This window comes from Aotus nancymaae, unplaced genomic scaffold (assembly GCF_030222135.1).
Source record: "Aotus nancymaae isolate 86718 unplaced genomic scaffold, 86718_ANA_hifiasm-v0.15.2.pri h1tg000036l, whole genome shotgun sequence".
Lineage (NCBI taxonomy): Eukaryota > Metazoa > Chordata > Mammalia > Primates > Aotidae > Aotus > Aotus nancymaae.
The window spans coordinates 75795681-75811907 of record NW_026988450.1 but is presented as its reverse complement, the minus strand read 5'-3'; positions in this window follow the sequence as shown (position 1 = coordinate 75811907).

Here is a 16227-nt window from a genome sequence, read left to right as displayed (position 1 = left end):
AAAAGGAGGCTTGGAACATATTTAATTGTGTTAAGATAACCTATTTGTTTCTTTTCCCTTTCTACTCTATCCCCACTTGTAAATTTGGTCCCCAAACCATGCAGCTTTTACATTCAAAGTGCACATATTTCACCCTCCCTTTTCCCCTGTTGCTAATGGCCTAGGTCAGGATCCTATCACCTCTCATTCTGATCTGCAGAAAAGCCTTTAAATTAATCTGTCAGCAACCACTGTCTCCCTTGTCTAATTCATTCTCCATAATGTCATCAAGTATTCTTCTAAACCATAGAAACACCTATGCCGCACATCTTTTCAGAAATTGGCATTCTAGAGCTTATGACAAGTCCCTGTATTCCTCAAGGCCTCGTCCTTGGAATTCTGCTGTCCTAGAAAGAATCCCAGCATTTTTCAGTCATCAAATAGGGGGTGCATCTTTATCCTGCAACATCTTATTTTAGGATAGAGGACAGAACATCACCAGCGTAGTGGGGTAAGAAATGGTGACATGGTGCAAGGGTCCCATTCATGGGTTGTGCAGGAGGTAATGGGGCTCTATCTGCCCAATGGCACTAATGAAATGTTCTCAGAGTTATTTTGCAAGTAGGGTAGATGTCACTCAAGGCTGCATCTGCAAAAGGGAAAACTGATCCAAGTAAATATTTGATGGGGTGAGGATATTGCCACATAATATCCCTATTTTATGGAAAATAGTACTCCTGCATTTCATTGATGAGGAAACTGATGTAAAGAGAGGGTAAATAATCTGTGGCTTTGTGGTCACCCAACCTCTAATGGTCTCAAATGAACTTAGACTTTCACACGATGGACACAAAGCGGTCAGAGGCAGAGAATCGTTCTTTGGTTCCGTTCCCCGCTTCCCTTAGATGTTTTGCTTGATTTCCATTCCCTCTGGCTAGTGCCTGTTTTCATGTCAGCTTTATAATGCATGGATTCCCGGTCCCACTTAAGAACTGTTGAGCTGTACGCATGCTGGGCTGCCAGATCCAGGAGGGAGGAACGCTGCTCAGATATTTACCCTCCAACTTTGTGCACAGGCACAGATGCTTGTGGAATGTGGATGGGAAATTCCTGATGGAGACATCCGTGCTGGCTTGAGCCATCCAGTTAGAACCAACATTTAAAGCCACCTGAAGTTCAAAAAGTTCAGACAAAGCTGGTTTAAAGAAATCAGAGATAACATACTTTTTTCCTAAGCAAAGAAAGGTAAACATTTTCTGTATAACTTCCTGCTCTTGTATGGCTTCTTCATTCACTGTATATTGAATGCCTAATGAATGTCCAGCTGAGTTCTGGGGCACAGACACAAAAATGGCTGTTTTCATGTCACTGAGGAACTACTAGTGGTCTAGTGAGAAGGACACAAATGATTGCAACACGGTGTGATCAGCACTATAATTGATGGGCATATAGGATCCTCTGGAGAACAGAGGAAGCAGGAAGGAGGGGAAGTGGAGCGGCAATTCTTGAGTGGTGCTGAGTAGCAATGCTGTGCTGCTGTTATACATGTTCTGTTTAATCTTCCGTCACTGCTGGAGGAACAATATTATTTTCCCTTGATTCTCAGAAAAGTAAAGCAATCTTCCCAGAGTCCCAAACCTAGGATTAAAGACTCTGACGAAGTTGCATCTGCAGGGTTCTAAGGCTGCAGGGTTCTTCTTAGCTGGCCTTGCTGGAGGGGCTGTGATTGTGCTCTTCACAGGTAGGCTGTGTTGAAGGCAGACTTGGAATGTACCAGCCTGAGAGGAGGGAAGGACATTCCAGTCAGCACGAGTCTAAGCCTTGAGAAGTCAGAGTCCAGGGATCAAAGGATCATTTAAAAATGACCAGTCCTTCTCTGTGTCTAAAGAGAGGGTCAGAAAGAAGGGGTGACAGAAGGAACTAGCAATGCAGGTGGTGTCAGCTTTTTATATGCCGGGGTGTTCTTTTGGTGCTAGAAGACAGGCTATCGATTTGGAATTTTCATTTGTTTGCTTTGTGTTAGCAATTTACTTTTTGTACTTTCCTCCTAACATTTAACAAAATGAAGTATATAATAAAAGCCCACAGGCCAATGGGAGCAGGAGAGGCAACAGGAGGGAAGGGGAGGGACAGCGGCGGGGCAGGTGGGGAGCGGTGGGGAGGATGGTAAGGGCTGACACCAGGAGAAATGCCTGATGTAGATGATGGGGGTGGGGGTTGGGGGATGGAGATAGCAAACCACCATGGCATGTATGTATCTATGCAACAATCCTGCAGGACGCAGGATGTACACATGTACCCCAGAGCCCAAAGTACAATTAAAAAAAACAGAGAGGCAGTACAAGAGGAGAAACACCCCAGATTTGGATTCATAGACTAGCTTTGTTTCTTTGATCCACCATTTAAACCTACAGAAACCTTAGGCTGTTATTTGACTCCTTTGAGGTTTAGTGTCCTCACTTGTGAAGTGCTGGTGATTTTTTAGTCTTACTAATCAAGCCTGGGTAACCAACAGCATCATAGATACGGGCTCATCATGCAAACTCTAATATGCTGGGCAAACACTAATTTCTCAGCTTTGGGATAATAGTAGCATATAGGTCAAAACAGTACTCTTCTCCTTGATTGGATTTCCACCAGAATAAGAATAAAAATGGCTTTTGTGTCTTATCCTTTTTTTTTTTTTCCTGCAATTGCTTTGCCAACGTTTTTCTTCTGTTCCTCAGGCCAGTTGTAGATGGCCTCGTGCATCCTTTGAAAGAAGACCAGGCCGGGAAGCCAAACTGTTTCTGATGTGGTAGAATCACTTGAAATGGAGAGACAGATAGGAATGTGTATGTGCCTCGCCTGTTCTGTGAAGAAGGTATGAGTATCTCTGGTTCACAGATAAGGAAACTGAGACTCAGAGATGAAGTAACGTGTCTGAGATCGCATGGTGAGCAAGTCCTAGAGCCAGAGGCAAGCCTAGGTCTGTCAGGTTCCGATGCCTGTGTTCTTTCTACTTTTTCTGTTGCCTGCAGCAAAAGCTCCTTTGAGCAAATTGATAGGGCTGTCAGCTAAGTTCAAGCCCAGGGTTGAGGCGGAAGTCGACACAGGGTTATGAGTGTTCTAGCTAAGACTTTGCGGAGGCTTTTACCAGCCAATTTTCAGAATACAACCCCCACCCAGAGCCAGTTGAGATCAGCTTGGGATGTAATGAACTAACAGCTTCCAGAATGAGAATGCTTCTCTCATTGGCTCCAGTAGACAGCAGAAAAGCAAGTCAGAAATGAGGAACCAGAAAGCCACTGAGAGGAGATTTTGCTACTTGGACCGATTCCTGGAATATTACTGTCAAATAAGGAAAAGACTGATAACATTTTGAGGGGTGTGTGTGTGTGTATACAGTTTTAAAGGAAGTCTTAAGAAAGAACATCAGATTCAAGACTCATACAAGAAATGCCTTCAGTTTGGTGAGACCATACTTGCAGCCGGGGGGTGCTTTCACTATTGGAGGTGTCTGCAGGTAGCGCACCTGTCCAGTGGGAATGCTCTGTCAAGACTCACTAGTGTCATCTGGGCTGATCTTGCCCACGGCTCTCTTCCCAGAGCAGATCGGGGGAAGCTGAACACCTGCAGCATATCTTGGGAATGACATTCAAAAAGCTACAGCTGTCCCGTCTGAGCCAGGAGCCTAGCAAGCACTTGGAGCACACATTATTTATGTCAGCAATCTCTGTCAGCACCACATCTGGGGATAAAGGATCAAACCCCAACAAATTTAATTAAGGCTCATCACGTAGATGAAATTGAGATGCTAGACTAGGCAATTTGTAATGGTTAGAAAATGCCCTTCTATGCCCATCTAATGCATTGGCTTCTTGGCATCTCCCAGAAAAAGCTCTCACCAGATACACCCCAGAGAGATGACACCTTTCAGAAGTTCAGGGACCACATAAAGGTTGGTGATGGATGCTTTCCTCAGGGGCGATTATGGATCTTTAGTGTAATAGCTCTCCTATTCATACCATATTAAGGACTTAATATGAACTGAAATGATGCTGCTGGTAGCTTTAAAAGCTGATGCAAACTTAAGGGCTCTTTAGAAAACATAATATCCATGGGAAAATAGATGGCATAAAACCATAAACAAAACACAGCTCACCAATGCATTGATATAGGCCAAACTGGTATTACAGCCTGCTGGGAAAGTGGGCTCATCATTCCTGGTAGTGACACTTGTACATTCTGGGGGTAGGTCGGGAATCAGGAGACAGAGAATGCCTTCTTGTTGGGACTTGCTGGTAGAACTTATGTAGGGCATGCCAAACCCTTCCCTTATTAACTATTTGACTCTTCCTACAGGCCCAAACATATTACCTGGGCAGTTGAGAAACGAGAACAGTTGTGGGACAAAGAGCACATTGTTAAACTGCAGAGTTGCACAGTTATTGCCCGGAGTGCCAGGTTAAAGGAAACTGAACTGTGGGGTTGGCTGGCACTGTCTGTACACACAGCCCAGTCTAAGGCCTCAGTCCTGAGAAACTTGCTGGGTTCCTGCCCTTTGATTCAGAGAAAGCAGCTTTCCAGCTGGGGCCGACTCCCTCCCCCACATAAAATAAAATAAAGTCAATAGCACATAAAAATTCTTTGTACTTTTCTCAGTGCCTTTCATCTGCTGAGCTCAAAGGACGATGAGGGTATTAACTCTGGCTACACCTCTTAGTGGTAGGAGGAGAGTTTATTCGTTCCTCTGTTTTATGGATGGGGAGCTGAGATATGGAGAGGTTAAGCAATTTGACCAGGGTCACGCAATTGGTCAGAGATGGAGCTGGGAGAGAAGTCAGGTTTTCTAATTCCAGACTAGTGCCCCCTGCAGGCTACTTAGAGCAATGCAGCTGCTAAAACATGCTGGAGGGCTATGGGAGTGGAATCATGCAATAAGAGCAGGAAAAGCAGCTTGTAATTATTTGGATGACGCCTTCATTTCCCAGATGAGGAGAACGAGGATGGGAAAGTTGATGTGACTTGCCAAATTCAAATAGATAGTTAATTACAGAGTAGAGTCTAGAATTTTGGCTCTTGACTTCCAGTCCAAGATGCTTTCCTCTTCGCTTTTGGGAGTCTATGTTAATATCTCCCTCTTAGTGTCTATACAGTTTTGCAAACTTTAGCATACCTAGCAATTCAATTAGTGCTCAAGAAATGTTTGACGATCATTTGATAGTCTCATACTAGCTTTCTTCTTCTCTGACTTTGTATTCATTTTTCCGCTATCAGGTCAAGACCCAGAACATCCAGGAAAGTTCACCTGATCACCTCGGAATTGCTAAGGCCTCTATTATTTGAATCCCACATTTGGCCCTGGAATCAGGGATTATTTCCTACTCTAAGTCTTTCCTGTTTCTCCTCTTTACTAATCAACCCGACAGGCTATGTTTCTATAACCCTTGTATCTAACTCTCCCCCAGCACAAGAAACATTTGGCTATAATCTTTGATGTACTTCTATCTTTTCTCCGCAAGACCCTATCTATGAATTGAATCACATAACAATGAAACAATGCTGAGTTGCAAATTTAAACATTTTTTTTGACAAGTGAAGGAAAAGAGGGGTGAAATAATTTTTCCAGGGTTTCATTGCTAGTGAATCACTTAGGAGGCAAGCCTTTTAAACGGAAAAATTTGTGCTGTCTCTTTTGAGGGCATCAACTATTTTTTTCACAGCTCTCTCTTCTTCACAGGAACTAGAATGATGGTGATCACTTATGACATGGTTGGTTTGAAAGCAAGTGGCTCAAAACCCATCCTCTGCCACTATTTGTGATGAACCATAATTTTTGTTCTATCTATCTGCCTTCTACATCCACACATGTGGGTGAATGTGTGTGTTCCATACCTCCACAATGCCTTTCATCTAGTTGAATGTATCTTTAAATTTCTGCTTTTATTGCAAACTATGGAAAGTACATAAGACAGTGATTATACTTGGAAAGATTTTTCCAACTGTCCCTTTCACTACGAGATTCTAACATGCCCTCCATTCTTTTCTAGCTGAGGATCACTGGGAAGTGGTGTATTACTTCAAGTATCCCTAACTGATACAACAAATAAATTCCACTTACATAAAGGCTCACACTTACCAGAATTTTCTTTCTTGTTCAACGTAACAATTCTGAAGATAGCTGTACATGTTGTTGGGTGATTCTACTCTATATGCTCGTTGAGGACCTAGACTGATGAAACGAAGCCATCCTTAACATTTGCTTCTGAGACTGCAATGGTGATTTTAATCTCAGCTAGCCAAAAGGGCAAAGGGGCTTCAAGAAGCATGTGTTGGAGATTCCGGGGCTAAACCTGGAAGTCACATGTTTCAAAAGTCACATCACTGCATCTTAACTCTAAGGAGACTGGGAAATATAATTCAAGTATGTACCCAGGAAGAAAAGAATAAATTTCTTCAGAGCTCAAATCACTGATATCATTGCTCATATGATATTATATATATGACATCTCTGTCATATGGTAAGATAAAGGATATTATAATGCTATGTTGCTAGCAACTTTTTCATTCATTTAATTTTTTACTCTTTTTTTTTACTAATAAACTTGACTATTAATTGGGAGGTTATTGGGTGGTAGGCATGATAGTTATGCAACAGGCAAAAGTGGACAAAGTACTTGCCTCCAGGGAGCTCATGGACAAACACAGAAACAATCATAATTCAAATACTTGCATAAATCAATGTACACTTATATTTCTGCAGGTGATGGTTTTGAAAGAGAGGCATATAGTGTGATGAGAGCTTATAACAAAAGCTTGTGACTTAGCCTGGGTGAGTCAGGGTGATTTTCCTGAAGATGTGTTTTCTGAACAGAAATCTAAAGAAAAAATAGGAGTTAACCAATCAGTTGAAGGACGAGAGCCAGGAAAAAAGTTTCATTGCCAGTTCCAAATAAAGTTGGGTCTAATATACAAGGAAATTTCTGTACTGAGAAGCGGAGGTGGTTATGGATGCTACAAACTGGTAATTTAATTTTGTCCAGTGATCATTTAGTCTTGAATGAAACCAACTGCCTGTTTTTACTCAACTAGTGGCTTTGGCAGTGACCAGGGATGAGGTTGTCCCGCTGTGGACAGTCCACCTAAGTTAGGAGAGGATGAGCAATCTACCTGACCAACCACCTGAGCATAATGTCAATGGACCTTCTCTGGTTCAGAGGAGTTCCCGCTTTGGCGACAGCAATAATGCTCAGCTGAGGTTAGTTAGGAATCGCTGGTGTACTGAAGGTTAATCAAATATGTTACTGCCTGGCCTCAGGCCGTTCTGCTACCTCAATCAACAGAGAAAGTCTTCAGTTTGCTCTTCTTGTGTGTGTGTTTTTGCCATGGTGCTCTGGTCGTGTCAATATTCACTCTACTATGCTGTGTTGTAGCATGTCAGGACAATATCCTACAATAACAGGGTAGAGGAAGTCTGGCACAATACAAGGGAAAAGTAAGCATGAGAAAAAGAGGAAGATGCACAAAGTCGTTTATTTGCAAGATAATGAGCAGGTTAGACATTTTTATTTTTGGAAGTTGCTTGTTTCCCAGGGCTAACACCCTGCAGGTAGCAGAGCCCCATGTACTGTTTAAAATGAGGTTTGATCCTATCATAACTATGACTTGATATATATGTTTTAAACGCACATCCTGCCAAGAAAGATATTAATGAGCTATTGCACCATTTGTTCTGCTGTGGCTCATGCACAAATGCTGAGTCCAAATGAGATTCCTTGGGGGTTTGAGATTTAGGCTGGAGAAGAATTACCCACATAAGCTGATATTTTTTGCACATGTTCTGTGGTGGGAATAACAAAGTTTATTTTAAAAGTGCAGTTGGTCAGGCTACCTTTTCTACAGATAGATTTAGTCTAAAGGAGTGAAATATTAATGATTCATTTAATCTTCCTGGCTTTCATCTCTGTCTATGAACTGAGAGCACGTGAGCAAGTGGGACTTTTGAAGTCTGCTGAGCTGACCAAAAGCAGACGAGGAGCCCCTTTCTAACTGTTGAGTGTCACTAATGTTTTGAAGGTGCTGGTCAGGCAGGGTGAGAGCCAAACGTGTGTCCCTGGCTTCTGAAACTTTGGCTTTTAGCTGTCCCCTTCCCTTGGTAATAGAACTAGGATTTTTTTCTCCTAAGAAGCTCTTTTCTTCTTCTTCTTCTTTTTAATTTAAGACACTCTAATTTGAATTTATACCAACTCAACTTCAATAACATACAAAATCTCTGCTTCTGTACAATGCCATTCTCCCCACTTTTGTTATTAATGTCACAGATTACATCTTTATACACTGTGAGTGTGGCAGCATAGATAAGTAATTTATTATGTATTTGTTTTAAAACAGTATAATAAAACATAGAATTTCAAATTAAAATAACGTAATATTAGCTTTTTTTTTTTTTTTAAACAACACAGATTCATTATTTTATAGTTCTGGAGATGAGAAGTCTGACACAGGTCTCACTGGTTGAAATCAAAGTGTTGGCAAGGCTACATTCCCTTCTGGAGGCTCTACAGAATTTGTTTTATTTCTCCTTCCAGCTTCTAGAGGCTTCCCACATTCCTTGGTTTGTGGAGTCTTCTTCCATCTTCAAAGCCAGCAATGTTGCATCTCTGTAACCATTCTTCCAAAGTCACATCCCTCTCTGACCACAGAAGGGTTCTCTGCTTTTAAGGGCCCGTGTGATTAAATTGGGCACACCTGGATACTCTGGGCTACTCTCTTCATCTTTTTTTTTTTTTTTAATATATTAAGTTCTGGGGTACATGTGCAGATCGTGCAGGATTGTTACATAGGTATACACATGCCACCATCGTGATTTGCTGCATCCATCCCCTTGTCATCTATATTAGGTATTTCTCCTAATGTTATCCCTCCTCAATCCCCCCACCCCCTGTTAGAATCAGAAGCTCTTTCCTAGGCAAGACATGAAATCAGAACTTCCCAATTATACTCACTTGTAATTTGCCTACACTCATCTAAACGAAGCAATAATCATATGTGAAAGGACAGGTTTGAAAGGCTAGAAACTTAGTACTAACACACAATAATGAAATTATTACCATTTAAAATATTCTTCCACACACTATGGTCAAATGCCTCCTGGGGCATGGTGGCTACTCTTTGGAAAACACTGTGCTAAAGGTGTCAGCAAAAATGTATCTAGAATAGTGAAAGTGATTCCTTTTCATAGTTGTAAATATATTCCAGTGGAACATTTGACAACTGAAGTAACTCCATGGCCCCAATTCACTTCTTCCTTCTTTCTTTCCTCCCTCCTTCTTTTTCTTGCTTTCTCTTCTTTTCTGAGCTTTCTTCCCTCTGTCCTCCCTTTTTCACCGATTTCTTTGTGGTTGCCAAGAATGATACCACATTTATCGTCACCACAGACCTTGAGATTAATTTCTTGTATGCTTCTTGAGGGCAGGGACCACATGATATCACATTTATCATCACCATACATGGTTGAGATCAGTTTCTTGTCTGCTTCTTGTGGGCAGGGACTACGCATGAGCTATGTGGTATCCTCAGAAGCTGCCGCAATGCCTAGCCCAGGGAAGGACTTCAAAAAGGCTATGCTGGGTACATAGACACTGTCCCTGAAGTCACAGCACTCTGGACTTAATAGGGGAAATGGACTGTAAGCCATGAATGGCAAATTCTGGCATCTGGGCATGCACAGACCTCAGTGGTGAGACAAATTGGTGAGGAGTGGTCTTTGGTGCGTTTATGAAAGAGACTGGAGCTCCACCATAAAGAACAAACAGATGAAAGAGAAGGACATTCAAGGCAAGAAATAGCAGGAAAACCTGAAAGGGAAGGATGAGTTTAGGGGTTATGAAAAACTTGGTATGGAAGGTGAAGGTAGGGCTGGGTAGAAAATAAGAACAACAACAACTATAATAGCAATACTTTAGCATAGTTAGCACTTAACGGTGTGCCACTAACTATTCCAAGCACTTCATAAACACCACCTTCCTTAATCCTCACAACCACCTTGTGAGGCTGAGTATTATTAGGATCCCTACTTCATGAATGAAGGATAGAAATGATGCCAGGTCGCTAAGTTAGAATGGCGAAGCTGGTGGGTTCACAGAAGCACCCTGACTTCAGATTCTGTCTTTTTAAGGACTGTGTTTCCTGGATCAGAAAATGAGAGTGGAGAAATAAAAAAAGTGCTGTGTACCAATAATTAAATATCTAATGGCTCAATTGCAGATACTGGGGTGTAGGTTGGTGGTGGTAGTAAAATTTCATGATGGGAAAGATGTCATTGGGTAGGTAGCCACTCACTCTGGTTCACTCCTCAGAACAGCCTGGACTGGCAAAGTGGCTTCTTTGCCAGATGGTGGAGGCAGGTGTCAATCAGCAAACGTTCACTGGTATTTCCTATGTGCCAATCAGTGAGTTAAGTATACAGAAAAGTAAAGGATACTCTCCTGCCCTTAAGACCGATACAATCTTTGCCTTAGAAAGGAAACAGATGAGCAGGCAGTGATTCCTCAACGTGATACAAGTCATAGTAGTTCCATAAAACCATGGTAGGTGGGGATACAGAAGAGAGAACCTGCCCGGGACATGTGTATGCACGTGTGTGTCTATGTCTTAGGCAAAACTTCACAGAGGATACACCAAGGAAGCTGAATCTGGAAGGATGAATGAGAGTTTGATGGAAGAGGGATAGAAGTGTTTCTGGCAAAGAGAACGCTGTGAGAGAAAGCAGTGTTGTAAGAGGGCAGGAAGTGTTTGGGAAAGAGAAGTTTGGTTTGGCTGCGTTACCAGAATGATGGTTGGCACATAGTGGATACTTCAACGTTTTCAATGAATGAGTGAAAAGATAAATGAATGGCATCAGTGGTAGAGGAGATTAAGGGGGATCATTGATGACGGTCCTGGTAGGCATGGCTGTAGAGCATGGTCTTTATCTTGTAGGCAATGTTTTTTGAACAAAGGAAAAATCTAATCAGATTTATGGATGAGAAAAGCCATTCTTGCTGTTTTGAGGGTGGAAGTGAAGTGGTGAACTTTGCAGTGGTCTAAGTAAAAGAGGCAGTGGGGAGCAAGAGGAGGAAAAAGATTTGAAACTTATTTGTGGGGAAGAATTCAAAGAAGGGCAGGGAAAACAGAGGGTGAGGGAGGGGTGGAAGTCACAAGCAGTGCTTGATCTCATTAAGTATTTGTTGTAAAGTATGGCTCAGAGCATTTGACACTTGACCCAGTGTCTTACATATGGACCTATGGGAAACAAAGCCTTCCACTGGGCTTATACCGTGTCATGTGTCACCACTCATCTATCAAACAGGAAGCCTTAATTGGAGATGATTTAGAAAAGTGGCAAAGTCAGTATTGACAAAATACCAAGAAATTGACAGCGTGTGTGTGTCTGTGTGTGTGTGTGTGTATGTGTGTGTGTTTAAGGTTGGAACACTTAAGAAATGTATTTTGGCAGAAGAGGAGGAACGAGGAGTCTGGGGAAATAAAACTTTTTTTTTTTTTTTTTACCAGAACTTACTCAGTGCTAAGTTCATTTCTAGGAAAGTGGAGCTCCTATGGAGAGAACAGGGGCCTCTTTCTCAGAGGTCTTGCTCCACCCAGCTTGCTGGGTTTTGGCAGTAGGTGAGGAAGGGCTAATACTGGGAAGGGGAGCCTTTGTGGGATGAGAGGCATCACTATTGATTAAACGTGGTCCATTGCTCTCAGATTTTTACTATCCCCATGTGTTCTTCCTTTCAAACTGGCAGCTACAAGCAGCAAAAGGAAATTGGAGCCCGTGTGATTTTTGCCTCACTGGTTTGAGCTTTGACTTTATTTATGCCTTTAATTTTCCATTTAGCAGATAATTGTTGCTTTGCATTCTGTTTCATGAAATGTTCTGGAAGTGAAATTAGATTCTGCCCTTGGATATGCATCTCTGATTCCTGTTGACAGTCCCCATGATATCATCCTTTAAGCTGAGCTCTTTTCAAAGCAGATCAAGCTTCCACACATGGAGTTTCTCACTCTCTTCTTTCTCTTCCACTGCAGAGCTTTTTTGGAACTACTGCAAATGGTTCACCAGTCTCTTCCAGTCTTGATCCTTTCACACCTGGCTAAATCTTCAAGCAGTCAGCCACGAGGAAGACCGTTCTACAGGAGAAGAAACACGGGCTTTGGGTTGGCCATCTTGCTCTGCCACTTGGGTGTGAAGTGACATTGGGAAATTACTTAACCATTATGGCCTCTGTAAAATGTGAATAAAAAGCAACTTCTTCCAAAGATCATTGTAGTGATTTAAAACGTGATGCCTAAATAATGAAAACATGCCTAGAACCTCGTGTACAGTTAGTAAATGTCAATTATTATCAATTTTATAACTTTTGATTGACAAAGGCTTCAGACAAAGGAGAGGGCATCGGGGGCTTGGTATTTTCATGAAAGATTTCTTGGAGGTTGCTTTTCTGCAAAAATTGAATTAAAAGAAGACTTCTTTGGAGAAGAGACACTTCATTTAGATCTTGAAGGATGAAAAGATTTAGCTGGACAGAGATGACTCCTTGGCTTGGGCTGATGTATCGAAGGCTCTATCTGGCCACTGGGTGCTAAGAGGTGTCAGATGTATATCTGTTCTCCCCTGGAAAATAATTTCTGCTGCCAGTGCTATGCAGCTTAGCATGCTCTTCGGAGTGAAGCTTTCAGGGTTGAGGCTACACTTCCGCCTTTACCTACACCATCTCCTTCTTCTCTTATCACATCTTCTCTTGATAGGTTTCTCCCCCTCTTCTCTCAGTGGGCTCAAACACCAAACTCCTGGGCCTTAAAATATGGATATGAATTGTATATTTCCTTTTTGCCATTCCTTAGACTTGCCCAGTGCTTTTTTTTTTTTTTTGAGACAGAGTCTCACTCTGTCACCCAGGCTGGAGTGCAGTGGTGTGATCTCAGCTCACTGCAACCTCTGCCTCCCAGGTTTGAGTGGTTCTCTTGTCTCGGCCTCTCAAGTAGCTGGGATTGCAGGTGCCTGCCACCACGTCTGGCTAATTTTTGTATTTTTAGTAAAGACAGAGTTTCATCATGTTGACCAGGCTGGTCTCAAACTCCTGACCTCAGGTGATCCACCTGCCTTGGCCTCCCAAAGTGCTGGGATTACAGGCATGAGTCACCGTGCCCAGGCTGAATGGTTTTTAAATTGTTCCCTCCCTCTCTCCTTTCCTCCTTTCCTATTTCCTTTTTCCCTCTTCCCTTCCATCCTTTCTGTCATGATGATCATTTGAATATTATGATTACATCTGGCTTTAAATTTCAACTCTGCCCCTTATAAACCATAAGCAAAATTTTCATACCTCCAAACATCTGTTTCCTTCTCTGTAAAATGAGAAAAATAATTATATGCATAGGAATCTCAGGATGATTAAATGTACTAATATATGTCAGGCATCCATCGGCATTTCTGACCTTGAATAAAAGCTCAACAAATGCCTTTTTTAGTTACTATTCAACAAGCATTTGTTTGGTGAAAAAATAGATATGTATATTTAATATACACACATATACACATATGCATACAGCAATCATATAAATATATATAAATATAATTAGAAAGGTGCAGAAGACAATTTGGAGCTGCTGAGACCATTGAGGTCCCCAAGCAAGAAGCTCCAGTGAACAGAACCTCCACAGGTTTGCTCCTCCTGTACCCTTCCCTGGAATGACATTTTTACTTATATCATTTCTTTTTAAAATGCTACGGATGCTGCAGGGCCTCCATTAGCCTTGCTGCATTGTCTAAATCTCTTCTCTTGCTCCTCCTTCTCACTGCAGTGCCCAGTACTGTGCCTGCAAGCAACAGAAATCTCATACAGATTTCCACAACTGCATACATTGAGACAAAAATTAATTCCAACTCTGAGCTTATAAAGTAGTTGTCAAATTTTAGAAGACTTTATTCCATCATATCAGTTAAAAGGCCGGCAGGAACCACATTCTCCAGCATTTGCTAGTAGAACTCAGTCAATGCTGCCCCACCCTGCACAAGGACTGTGGTGGTTCAGTTGAAAGAACAATCAAAGAGACCTTTTAAAGTAAATGGTGAGATCAGATCAAACTCAACGGTGGAGAATAACCCACATTTTGTGTGAATTAATTTATAATCATAAATAAGATACACGCCATATGTAGGAAATAGTCCCTTTTCTGTTTTGTTCACTGCTGTATCCTTTGTGGACTACACAGTCCTCAGCACTCAATGGTCTGTAATAAACACTAGCAAATGAGCGAATGAAGGAATGAATGGGTAGCTGAAGGAAAATAAGCTGGCTTAAACTGCTACAATTTATTGAGTGCTTATTTGCGTGCCAGAAACTTAACATACATTATTTAACCCCAAAAACATTCTGGTAGACTCTGTTATTATTTTCATTTTTCCCAATGAGGAAATTAAAGTTTAGAGAAGTTTGATCCCTATGCCAAGGCCACACAACCCGGTCTGGTGGTTTTAACCATCAGAATACACAATTAAATGCCTTGTTTTGCTCTCACCAAATGGTAAAAGAAAAAAATTAAAGCTTTAACGTTGAAATTTAGTCTGAAAATGATTAAAATCTCTAGTGGTTCCTCAGGTGGGATATGGTTTCACAGTCCATAGGGTTCTGCCTCAGTTTCTCCATTTGTAAAGTGGAAATAATGAAGTCTGCATCCTCTCTGGGAGGTTATGAGATTTAATTAGGGCAATGGTTATAAAGATGCTTTGAAGTTAGAAAGTGCTTATTAATATCAGGGCTCATGACTGTGTTTCCAAATAGGATATCCTTGTCTTTAAAGCCAGTTGCCTGGGATGAGCCCCAAAGGCCCTCACAGAAGGAATGGTAGGAAACATTAGCCTCGGATGCCTAATTCAGCCCATATGGTTTTGCAGCAATTCCATAAGTAAAGAGGAGAGTGAATGATCCCATCTCTTTAACGTTCAAGTGTGGGAACATTGAGAGTTTGCTCCTTAATGATTATAACATTCAGGAATGTTGGCACCTTTTCTTCCTGACTACACGTTATGAAACTCGGGGAGTGTTGAGTAACAGGATGTACGTTCATGCCATTTTCAGTTTCTATGGGGGTTCATTTTGGGAAACCTTCCTTCGAGCAAGAGCTTCAGTGGTTAGACACAGAACGGCCCTTTAACCTCAGGGCTATTGCCTCCAATGTGGTATAAAGGTCCTAGTTTGTGGAGTAACAGTTGGATCCTGTTCCTCATCAGTTAGGAGTCATTGTTTGCAAATGTGTTCCCCGATGGAAAAGGATTAGATCCTGGACAGTAGGGAACATTATGTTCATATTGCAAAATCTTGGTACAATCTAGTCTTGGGCTGATGGGGGATTTGATGAAATATTCTTCTTCTTGGCTGAAAATGTCATCGTAGGGCTCGTTATACTGCCATATCCTGTCCCTTTCCCCTGACACACTCCCATGCACACTGCAAGGCAAAAATTAAATACATCTTTTTGGTTCTGTTGCAGTTGCCTTGGGGCTATGGGAAGACCAAGGGTTCAGATTAGAAAACTGATTTTACCTTGCTAGTGTGTTACTTGAGCAGGTTGTTTTAAATCTGTAGCCTAAACTTTCTTACCTGATTTGGTAACCATAATGTGTAATTCTTTTTGTCACCCAGGGTTTTCGTAATTATCAAATGAGTCCCTAGGTCTGCTTCTATCTATCTGTCTACTGATCAATAAAGAAATGGGAGGCAGTCTAGCATGAAGGCTATGATACAGATTTGAATGCTGTGTGGACTTAGGAAAGTTACTTAGCTTTTATAAGTCTCAGTTTCTTCCTCTGAGAAAGAGAGATAAAAAAGACAATACCTGTCTCAGAATGTTACAAAAATCAAATGAGATGATCTATGTTGAAGGACATAGCACAAAACTTGGCACATGATAAGCTTTTAATAAATATTAGATATAGACATTATCCTCATTGTTAGGAGAATGATTAAAAATTATAAGATTCTATACATACAGAAAGTATTATTGTTTCAATTTGCTCTTTATTTTGGTAAAAAGCAATTCTGAGGGTTACCAATTGTTCCTTGGGAAAATGAATTATTCACCAGGTTATTGGCTTCAACACATTTCATCCTCAGCAGGAACAAGAGAAGTGCAAAATCTGCTGGCTGCAGCTGTGGCCCACTTACAGGGGTGCACTTGAGGAAACTCAGCTCAGTGAGAACCTGATTGTAATTGTTTCTTGTG